Here is a 9,151-nt window from a genome sequence, read left to right on the forward strand (position 1 = left end):
CAATGTATAAGAAGTATTTTTAAATAACCAATAGTAACTGCATTGGTAAAATTATCCAGTATTTCACTTAGCTGGGAAAAACAGAAGCCATAGAAATGTGAATAAAAACTGGGTGAACTTCTCATTGTTCAGAGAGCTCCAAACTTGCCCTTTAGGGATACAGGCCCTGCTCAATACTCATTCAAGTAATTCCTGGCTTAACCCAAGACAATTTTGTCATAAAATAGAACAAAGAGAATCTTCCTGCTTTAATTATTCATAAGCCATTTGCTCTGGCTGAGTGCAGTGAGATGTGATTGACCCTGAGAGGGAATTGTCTGGGGAGCTGGAAGTGCAAAATGAAAAGTTTATTTGATGTACCAGATTTTTAAATGGCAAATAGATAAGGGAGGGGAAAGTCTGTTTAAAAGGGTGGGGAAAAAAAAAAAAAAGTCAGTTAAAAAGGCACTGAAGATGGGAAAATGCTGAGTTCCCAGGAATGCTGCCTGGAAGCACAAACAGTGCAGCTCCATCTGGTGGTACACAGCCCGTGAAATGGTCAGTGCAGGGGGAAACGCGTGTAACAGAGCAGCCTGTGCTGGATTTGGCTGCAGTTCGTGTTCCTGCCCGTGGAACCCCTCCTTCCTGCCTCTCCAGGGTCCATTGAACGTGTGCAGATTTTTCCATAAGGCCTTACAAACAAAACAAGCTTTTCCCAATGTTTACTTTTGGGGGGATTTTCTTTCCCAGTGTTTTATGTAAAAACCTCAGCTGGTGAAGATGGAGAGGTCAAAAATGAGCCAGAGTTAACTGGAGCAGGGGCTTTTGGACAACTTTAAAACCAAGTCTTACTTAGAAAGGACTCCCTGCCCTTCTCTCCAGCCCTCGTCCCCAATATTCCTGAGCTCCCTCTCACATTTTTTACCACGCTCTGTCACAGCCCTGATGAGACTCCCTGCTCTTTTCAGCCTCCCTCCTCTGCTTTAGGTAGGAATGAGGATCTAGAATCTAAATAATGAAGGTATTTTGATTGGCAGGGTGCTCTTGCTGATCTCAGCCTGGTGCCCTGTGCTGTGGCAGGAAAGTCCCTCTGCAGTGGAAATTTGGATTTTGCTGTCACACACACTCCTGTTGCACCTGAGAGAACCATCACATACATTCCAAACATATTTTATTAAAAGCAAACATATTTTAAGATGTATAGAATTCTAATATTTAGGGTTTTTTTTTCTCTTTTGCACAATCAGGGTTGCTGTTGAGTGAGGAGCAGTAGGCAGCAGCAGCAGCAGCTCCTTTCCTACCCTGGCTGGTGCTTGGCAGGGTGAGTCATCCTGGAAAACACGTAACTGCATATATTTATCTCAACTTCCATTGATTTTTCACCAGAGTTCCTTATCTTTGCTTTATTGATTTACTTCCTGGGATACTATAAGCAAAACTGAAAGAAGGTCCAATGGGAATACTCAAGTCTGATCCTTGGCTCCCTGGAGCTGCTGCTCAGTCCAATGGGAAGAAGCAGACAGGATTTGGAGTGAATGGGAGACAACATCTGATATTTTAAATTACTCAAGATTTGTACCTCTGAGTTGTTTTGTTCTGTGTTCTCTTCCACACAGAAGGTGCTCAGAATTCCCTGTTGGTACCTGAGGGTCTTTCACTTCACCTTGGGAAGCCCAAGTTCATCCCCCCTTCCGCCAGCAGGAAAATAAAAATGACAGTGGATGGTATGAGCTGGAGTTGAAGGCATCCCCCTCCTGGAATCACTGAAAATTCAGCCTCACACTGATCTGTGTTTTTCATGTGTTTAGGAATTTAACAACTCTTTCACCCTGAAAGCAACAAAAAGCAGGTGAGGAGAGGAGCTGTGGGACACTGAGCTCTGAAGAGCACCAGTTCCACCTTCCCCCTGGCCCCTGCAGGTTTTTTCAGAGCCCGGGAGCTGTTTGACTGCTAAAATAGCTGCTCTTCTTTGCCTGCTGGGGATCTGAGCCTTGAATGAACAATAAGTATTCAGGGAGTGACAGCTCTGGGAGTGATGGACACCAGTTTGCACTAATGAGAGATCTGGGAGCTTTGCCAAGGATGACTGCATCACTTAATTGAACAATTCTATATTTCATCTGCCTCTTGCATCAGACATGTGGTTAACCCACTGCAAGCTGAAATCTTGGCAAATCTTGGCCCAGGTGACAGAGTTGCCCAGGGAATGAGCTCTGCGTGAGCTCTTGAGGAAATCCAGAGAGCCAAGAACATTCAGCATGGAGAAATGAGATTCACTGGCCAGGCTGGTGTCTGTCTGTCAGTGGCAGCTCTACAGCGCGATGTTGGAATTAAAAAAGGATCCTTTTGAGCTGTTCTCCCTCCCTCCCTCCTCCCAAGGCTTATTTCAATCAAGCGATAGCATCAGTCGTGGTGGCAGGAAATGGAGCAATTACAGATAGACCTCAAGGAACAGCTTATCACCACTGAAGGTTAAACTTTCCTAAGCAAAAGGATCATTCCTGTCCTTTGAAGCCTGTCACTGTTCTCTCCACCAAGGGTAACTTAACCAGAAATACCAGATGGGAGCCAGGCAGCCTCTGACCTCAGCTCTGATCTGGAAGTGAAAGTTCCTCATCGAGTTGTAGAGCTTGAATTAGCAGGGTTAATTTATCTTCCTGCACTAAAAAATAAAATAAATAAATCCAAACTCTTGGGCCTCTTATGGTGTATCAGCTGTATTCACCTCTAGAGTCCAAATTATCCTGTCAGGTCTTGGCACTTGAACCAGCCCCATCAATTAAATCTGGGGCATTCTGGATGGGAACCAGGCAGTTAAGGTTCATGGTACCTACGCCAAGAGCTCCAAAACCCTGCTGTCCTCGTGGTTCTGAAGAGCTGAACTTATTTATTTACTATTTCTAGTGCCTCACTGTTTATATTTTGAACGGGAAGCAGCATCATTGGCAATATTTGCTTTTGCAGGGTGAGGTTTGTAAAGAAGCCTCTTCATCTCAACCATTTTCTTATTTTTTTTAAGAAATCCAATAATTGTTGAACCTATGTGTGCCCACTTGAACCCCTTTGATAAAGCAATGCCTCCATGTCTGTCCATCTGAAAAGGGAAAACCTCCCAAAAGATTTCATCACATTCCTGTAACTGTAAGACATTGGGGTGTGAGCCAGAGACAGCGCAAATATTCTTAATTTTACAGTTTATTCTAATTAGATCATCTCAGGGGCTGAGTTTTCATGGGACATCCTCTGCAGTTTCAGCTCAGGGATTTCTAAGCCAGTTCCTCCTCCTCAGTGCTGGATTTTTGGCGGTGGTTGAGAGGATTTGATCCCGTGCTGTGTGGACACCCAGCCCTGTGGAGGGAAGCCAGACCATAAATTAATTGAAAAATTACCTAACTGGGCAACTGCATCACATGGGAAAGCACCTTGGATCTTTTCCCCTTCTCCCTCCTTTTCCATGTCCCAAAATCAGCAACTTCCATCATTAATCCAGAGCTCTTTAGGGTCCAGTGGTGAAACAGTGGTGGTGAATTTAATTTGGATCCCACCCTTGCAGGTGGGCTCAAATCCAGCCTGGGGATCCTGAGCAGAGCCTGTGCATTAAGCACAGACTCACAGCAATTATTTAGAAAAAAATATTTAAAGTATTGTTTAGAAATTATTATTAAATATTGTAATAAAATATTATTAAATATATAGGAAAATATAAAATATTATTAAGATATTATTTAGAAAAATGAATTTAATTTTTGCATGAATGGTCAGGTGCTGTGAACATCAAATTCTGCTTTTCCTGGGCTTTTATAACATTTGGGGGCTGACTTCCAGCATCTAGTAATAAATATGTAATTAACCATCAGCTTGATTATATCAAAATAATTTAATTTCTGATCGCTTACATTGAAATTTTGGGTTCAGTGGGATGTCTAACAGAATGGGCTTGAATTTCCTGATTTTATAGAAGGAAACAAATATGAGGTGTAGGGAATAAAACCCTAAAGTTCACTAGAAGCTTTTCAGCTGTGGGTTTTGTGCCGTGCTGGGAAGTTTTTATTGACACTGAACGGATGCTGCTCATCGATAACCGATCAATAACTGCTCTACTTGACTCCTTTGGCAAAATATCATCCCATGAGGAGTGGGAAAACCGCACCAAATCCGCTGTGGTGCTGGATAATGGGACAAAATTCTCCTTTTTTTTTCTGGAAAACGTGGCCGTGAGAGAGAACCGGGCTGCGGCTTCTGCTGCCACCTGGTGCTGGCGCCCAGTTTGGCCGGGGAACTGCTCCCAGTGATGCACGAGGCAAAATGTAAGGTTCCTTTCGACGTCCAGGCTTGGCCCAAGGGCAAATGAGACACCAAAATATAGGCTGGAAAAAAACAGAATATGTAAATATGTATAATATAGGAATATGTGGAATATATGGCTCTGGTTGCAGTGGGGTTGTGGGGTGTGGAGTAGCTTAAAGCACATGCTGAGAGGCCGCTTTGATGGAACACAGTGAGCAAACACCATAATTCCCCCAGTAAATTATTTGTAACAACAAAGATGCCCCCCAGAGCACGCTGTATTTCAGTGGTTTGGGGACGGACAGCTGCTCTTGTCAGGGAGTAGTTGCAGAAAATATTTCTGTAAAACCTGCAAAGCACCTCCTGCCACATCCTTCTGGCCCTCTCAGGCTTCACGGGGTGAAATGTGAATTTTCTGCATTCATTTATAGACACGAAGGAATTATTTTTTCTGTACTAATCAATTTTGACAGCCAAAGGAGTCTCAAACCCTTTTTTTTTTTTTTTTTTTTTTGTGTGTGTGTGTGTTCCAAACAGATCTAAAAATGTCCTGCAGGGAATTGTCTGGGCAAGACAAAGCTGAGCTGGCCTGGCTGTGCTCTCACAGAGATGATGGGAGCAGCGTTTCTGAGCTCAGGGGAAAAGTTCATCTTTGGTGTTTAAAACCTTCTGAGCTTGATTAAAACCTTCTGAGCCTAATTAAAAGGCTGGGTGAAGAGCTGTGCCTGCTGCAGGAGCAGCAGAGGGCACTGCTGCCGTTCCTACAGCAGCCCTGCCCTGGTTTCCAGGATTTCAGGGAAACTCAGAACAGCCTCAGCGGGAAGAGGGGCGTCGAGCCCAACCCCTGGCCCTGCACAGGACACCCCAAAAAGCCCCAGCTCTGTGTGGGGTTTGGAGCAGGGTTTAGGGTGTGATGAGCAGCAGCTGCTGCTCCTGTCCCACACTCAGGGCGTCCCTGTCCTGGGGACAGAGGAGTGGCAGGGTCCCCATGGCGCTGTGTGTGCCAGGGCTTGAGCATCTCTGCCCAGCCCTGAGGGGTGACTGCAGCAGGACATGGCAGGAATAAACCCAGCATGAGGGATAAACCTCCTCAGGGATCCCCCAGTCCTGAGGGGTGACTGCAGCAGGACATGGCAGGGATAAACCCAGCCTGAGGAATGTGGGACCTCCTCAGGGATCCATCCCCCAGTCCTGAGGGGTGACTGCAGCAGGACATGGCAGGGATAAACCCAGCCTGAGGGATGTGGGACCTCCTCAGGGATCCCCCAGTCCTGAGGGGTGACTGCAGCAGGACATGGCAGGGATAAACCCAGCCTGAGGAATGTGGGACCTCCTCAGGGATCCCCCAGTCCTGAGGGGTGACTGCAGCAGGACATGGCAGGGATAAACCCAGCCTGAGGAATGTGTGACCTCCTCAGGGATCCATCCCCCAGTCCTGAGGGGTGACTGCAGCAGGACATGGCAGGGATAAACCCAGCCTGAGGAATGTGGGACCTCCTCAGGGATCCATCCCCCAGTCCTGAGGGGTGACTGCAGCAGGACATGGCAGGGATAAACCCAGCCTGAGGAATGTGGGACCTCCTCAGGGATCCATCCCCCAGTCCTGAGGGGTGACTGCAGCAGGACATGGCAGGGATAAACCCAGCCTGAGGAATGTGGGACCTCCTCAGGGATCCCATAGTCCTGAGGGGTGACTGCAGCAGGACATGGCAGGGATAAACCCAGCCTGAGGAATGTGGGACCTCCTCAGGGATCCCCCAGTCCTGAGGGGTGACTGCAGCAGGACATGGCAGGGATAAACCCAGCCTGAGGAATGTGGGACCTCCTCAGGGATCCATCCCATAGTCCTGAGGGGTGACTGCAGCAGGACATGACAGGGATAAACCCAGCCTGAGGAATGTGGGACCTCCTCAGGGATCCCCCAGTCCTGAGGGGTGACTGCAGCAGGACATGGCAGGGATAAACCCAGCCCAAGGGACGTGGGACCTCCTCAGGGATCCCATAGTCCTGAGGGGTGACTGCAGCAGGACATGGCAGGGATAAACCCAGCCTGAGGGATAAACCTCCTCAGGGATCCCCCAGTCCTGAGGAGTGACTGCAGCAGGACATGGCAGGGATAAACCCAGCCTGAGGGACGTGGGACCTCCTCAGGGATCCATCCCCCAGTCCTGAGGGGTGACTGCAGCAGGACATGGCAGGGATAAACCCAGCCCGAGGGACGTGGGACCTCCTCAGGGATCCCATAGTCCTGAGGGGTGACTGCAGCAGGACATGGCAGGGATAAACCCAGCCTGAGGAATGTGGGACCTCCTCAGGGATCCCCCAGTCCTGAGGGGTGACTGCAGCAGGACATGGCAGGGATAAACCCAGCCTGAGGAATGTGGGACCTCCTCAGGGATCCATCCCCCAGTCCTGAGGGGTGACTGCAGCAGGACATGGCAGGGATAAACCCAGCCTGAGGAATGTGGGACCTCCTCAGGGATCCCCCAGTCCTGTTTTCCTGTGGCTGGGAGTTGGCCAGCCATGGATTTGTGGCTGTGACATTTCTGAGCGTTTTCTCTCACAGCAGGTGATGCTCAGGGGCACAACAGGAGGGACAAGCAGGATTCAGGATCCGCCTGGCTGCCTGGGAGTCTGTGGTGGTGAGTGGGGAGCACTGCCAGCACTGGGAATGATGGAAAGGTTGTTCTCCAGCAGTACAGGGAGAAACTGGAAGTTGCAGGAAATGAAAAGGTACCTGCTGGGTTCAGAAAAAGCACAAATTTTAAGGAAGAGGTAGTTAAGAAAGGGGAATGAGGTGGAGGCAGGTCTGCTGGGAGAGGGCAATGTGCATAGATGTTATTTTGGATGATTCTTGGGTGATTTTTTGCAGTTTTTTAAAATACCTGCCTGGCCACAGAATTAGGAACATCATCGTGAATGAGGAGGGAAGGTAAATGGGTGTCTGAGCATAGCTAGTTAGTAACCACGAGAACAAACCAGTCCTATCAGAACAGATTCGTGCTTTTCTTTCTGGTCCTTTTAACTAAAATGTTTTGGGGAAAGGAGAGGCTTCACTGGGGGCCACAGTTACTCTCAGCCTTCTGTCTGAGGCAGCAGGACCAGTAATTTTACCCAGGCTATTGTAAACGCAGGTGCAGAGCTCCTGAGTGTGTCATTCTCTCATCTGAAAAATTACCCTGCTCTTTTCTATGAAGAAAAAGTATCATTTAACTACAGTGCAGGATGTTCTTTTAATATGGGCTGTTGGGGAGGTATATTTCCTTTTGTGCAGAGGCAAAGGATATCTGCATCACCTTTCTGAGAATTAGAACAAAGGGGGTGAATGGGAAGGTTTTCAAATGCATCTGTGGTCTGAGCATCTGCAAAATACAAGGGAGTTGAATACATGAAAAGAAGAAGTTAATAATGCTGGGCTATAGAGAATTCTGATGCAAATGAAGCAGAAGTTGGCAGAGACCAGTCTCTTTTCATTTCTGTTTTTGACAGTCACAGGAGTGTGATGTAAGGCTCATATTCAGAACTAATCCTACCTTGTGCTGAAGCTTCTGGATTTCAGACTGATTTCCTCTGCATTTGTGTTGTTCTGATTCTATCAACTGGATGTTTCTGTTTTCGGAATTAGATTTAATTTTTCCCTTTGCAGAGATTTTTTCCAAGCATTAATTCTGTCTCTTCAAGTCCACATTGTGTTAGCACTGGCCTTAGTTTGACTCTCTTCTTGGTGAAAATCTCCATCTGATCCTCATCAGCAAATTGGATTAAGGCACTTACTTTTGAAGATCTTCCATCAAGATTTCAGGTTTCTCAACAAGAAAACTAATTTTTTTTTTAAGTGTCCTGGTAATATCAAGTCCTGGTCAGAATTCTCTCTTGTGCTATCAAATAACTCCCAGGGCAGCACAAACCTGAAGGTCGAAGGAATAAAGAGCCTCAATTACAAGAGGATGAGCAGCTTTTTTAATCCCTGGATTGTTTTGTGGGGGTTTAACCAGAGTTTAATACAAGGGTGGAGTGTTTCATAAGCCAACAGCTGCAATGGAGCAGAGCCACACAGTGAGGTGATGGCAGTGACTTTGCTAACTGGGGACAACAAAGCTCTCAGACTTAAAACTGCAGAGTCTTAGGGCTGCAAGGAAATTTTTGGTAATGACCAAGCTGCAAATTGGCTTCCTGGAGGCTCTGAGAGCAGAAATTGGTGTTAACTCCTGGTGAGCTAACAAGGATCAGCCTCCCTGCAGAGTGGATGTGTTTGCAGTGCTCCAAGGATTCTGGTACCTGCTGAGCCAGCTAGTTTGGGATAAGGTTTTGCTGTGGCAGCCTAGAAAAAAAGAATGAGCCCCCCACTATCTTTATTCCCTTTGGAACAAGAACATGGTGTTTCACACCTGTACAGAGCCTGCAGTGATAATTCTTTCCCTTGCCAGCAACAAAACCAGGGTTTGGCCATTTTACTTTTCCTGTCACCTGTCGAGCTTGTGCCTGTTGCTATTTCAGCCCATTCCACAGCTGCCAGTGCCTGGTCACACATGATAACAAGAGGAATCCATCTCACTCTTGCTGTCACTCCTCAGGCTGTTTTCAAAGCCTGGGCAGTTATGAAAGCTGGTGACCCAACTTCCTCACTTCTTACAGCAGGCTGTTTATCTTGCTCGCTCGACTTGGGTGACTTCTGGCAAGGAAAGGCCCCAGAACAACCAGTCCCCCCATTATCAAGGCCCAGCTGGTAACTGGAGTGGTAATTTCAGTATCTTTGAGCAGTTTGTGATGGTGTTGGGTGTTGGATTAAGCCCTTTTCTGACCCAGAGATGGGGCAGCTGAGAGGTGTTTGAAAAACTTTTATTCTATTTTCAGTCCCACGTGAAGGGTGAGACAATACAGATGT

The sequence above is a fragment of the Anomalospiza imberbis genome, chromosome 23 (assembly GCF_031753505.1).
Source record: "Anomalospiza imberbis isolate Cuckoo-Finch-1a 21T00152 chromosome 23, ASM3175350v1, whole genome shotgun sequence".
NCBI lineage: Eukaryota > Metazoa > Chordata > Aves > Passeriformes > Viduidae > Anomalospiza > Anomalospiza imberbis.